We start from the raw sequence: 2,867 nt of genomic DNA on the forward strand, positions 1-2,867 counted from the left end.
TTAGGGCTCCCAGTGCCACCGGCTGTGCCGCGGTGACAGCGGCAGCTCTCTCCAGACAGGGATTAAGTCTGTCCTTCACGGGCATTAGGGCACATCCACCCCCGGCTGCTGCAGGTACGTTTGGGTTCAGCCCCGGGGGGGACACCTGGGCTGTCCCCAGGAGGAACAGGAGGATCCCCGTGCCTGGGAGGAGGCAGGAAAACGGCCACAGGAGCTCCCTGTCCTGCCGTGGGGCTTCACTTCGGGACAAGTGACAGAGAGATGCCGTTTCCCCGGGTTTTGGTACCTCTCCATGGGGATATGCCAGCGTGGGGGAGCTGGGGGAAGGTTTGGCCCCTCCAGGCAGTGGAATTTGGGTGACCTTTAGAGCCCTGGTGTGGTGACAGGCGTGTGTTCTTTGAGAGGACAAGGGGGGTTGTGAGGCTCTTCCTCACTGTGACGGTCCCTCCCTTGTTCTGGTAGGAAATAATGCAAACCAAGAACGCGACGTTTCCGCTCCTCTGCCCTCTTTCATGCTCAGAAAAACGGGACTCTGTGGGCTTTAAAAAGGGGTTTATACACCAGGAATTCCTCCCTCCTGGAGTGCAGACACCCCTTGCCAAGTTCCAGTCTGAGGCCATTCTGGCCTCCTCCAAACCTCCCCAGACGAGATGCAAAACATCCATCCCTTGCCCAGGACGGGGGTTAAAGGGGGTCTGGGGACCCCCTGTGTCCCAAACAGGCACAGACGTGCAAGGAGGGCTTTAATCCCCTTCCCAGGCAAGTGATTTTTGGGACACAGGGAGGGAGGGTTGTCCCCCTTCGCTCAGGGGCCGTGGGGATGGAGGTGTGGGGTTTAGAGCCCCCCCCAACCCACCTGCTCTGCCCAGGGTTGACAGGGCAGTGAAGGCAGAGTGACAGCAGCCCTGTCCCCCCCTCCCTGTCACCCAGCCAGCCCCGGGGCGGAGGATGCTCTGTCTCCTCTGCTGTCACCACTGATAAACCCGGGAGCGAGGATGGATCCGTGCTGGCCTTGACTGTGCCGCTGTTTCTCAGCCTCACACGTGTAATGAGTTGGGTGGTCTCAGCCTCACACCTCCGTCTATCCCACAGGGATGGGATCACTGCCTGCAGGCAGGATCAGGGATCAGGAGCTGAGGGCAGGGACAGGCAGACACACCCCCTCCTGCCTGCAGGCCAAGCAGAGACCTGGCAGCACTCATCACTGCTGTGAGCATCCCCTCCCTCAGCCGAGCACCTCCACCCTGAGCCACAATTTGGGACAGCCCTGACTGAGATCTGGAGGGCAGGAGGGGGGCTGAGGGCAGAGCAGAGTTCAGGGGTGCAAGACTGTTTCTTGTTGAGGCTTTTCGATTTCTTTTTTAGCTCCTTTTCCAATTACTTTGTTGCAAAATCCCAGCTTTCAAAGAGCAAAACTTTTAAAAAATAATAAATATTGGGATTGTTTGTATTTGCTTTGTGGCTCCTGTTCATGGAACCACATTATTTTTCAAGCTTTTCTGTGCTCCCAAAACAGTGAGAAACTCACTTAAAGGGGGAAGAAAAAAACAACAAACAAAAGCCAAGATTTTTCTCTCTCACCACCATGACCATCAGTGGAGGGACTTTCTGGGAAAGCAGCAAATGTGGCTGGATTTGGAAGTGGCTCCTGCAGACTGTGGCTGCTGTGGGCAGTGCAGCCTCAGCACCACTGCTCAGAAATGGGGTGACAGCCAATGGTGTGTGGGTTGGGCATGGCCTTCTTCAACCCCCCCCCAAAAAAGACCCAAAATATCCAGTATGGGGTTAAAGAACCACCAGAACCGGGTGGGAAATGTTTTAATTTGCAAGAAAACAGGACCCACAATCTCCTTTTTCCCCCCACCAGCCCTCTGGGACCCCCAGGGGGGGTGTTTGGGCTCCTCATCACTCTGGGATGCTGAGGAGTTTGAGGTGGGATGGGAGGCACTTTGGTGGGGATCTCCAGGCCCCATCTCCAGATTGGGATGTGATTCAGGGTTTAGGACTAGAAACATCCCAGCTCAGAGAGGGGCTAAAGCCCAAAATCACTCTTCAGCTGTGTTAGTGCAGGGCCTGAGGCCTCCCATGGGCAGCCCTGGTGGCAGGAGAAGCTGTGGAGCATCTCCAGGTGTGGAGAATGGAGTTATCCAGTCGGGGAAAACCTCATGCAAACAGCCCAGGAGGTTTGCAAAACCCTAAGGGATGATTTGGGGTTTGCTCCCCGCCTGGAACACCCCAAAGATGCAGGAGCTTGGGCTAGGAGTGAGTTGCAAGGATGATGCCCAAGGACCTTGAACCAGGTGGCACTGGAAAATAACCCCCAAACCCCCACTAATATCCCCAAAAATTGCAGATCTGAGGCTTGGGAGTGGATTAGGGGACTTTTCCTGGAGCATGCAGGTGGCATGGGTAGGTTTGCTGCTCATCACCAGCACCCCTGAGCCAGCAGCACCCCAAAATCACCCTCTGGCTAAAGGCAGCCACCCCAGGGACTGTGCTGTGGTTTCGTTAGCTCGTCAAGCTCTCCCCCGCGTGCCACTAATTACACAGTAACGAGCTGATTAATTGGCTGCCTGCAAACGTGCCAGGACCTGCCACGGTGCCTGGGTACGGCTGCAGCGTCCCTGGGGTTGGGAGCAGCATCTCGGGGTGGGGGGGCCAGGTGGACACCCCCCCTTGGAAATCCGGAGAGGGTTGGAAATTCCAAGGGAAGGGTCCAGCTGGCTGAATTTTGGGGCTTTAAGGCTTAGTTTTGTGTCCCCTGGCAGACCCTCATCCTGATGTCCTCTGGAGGGTGATGGTCCTGGGGATCCCCCTCCCCTATTTTCCTGCAGCGTTTTGCTCCGAGTTGGATTAAAAACTAAAGG

Source organism: Manacus vitellinus, unplaced genomic scaffold (assembly GCF_001715985.3).
Source record: "Manacus vitellinus isolate BGI_N305 unplaced genomic scaffold, ASM171598v3 scaffold_27_pilon, whole genome shotgun sequence".
NCBI classification, from domain to species: domain Eukaryota; kingdom Metazoa; phylum Chordata; class Aves; order Passeriformes; family Pipridae; genus Manacus; species Manacus vitellinus.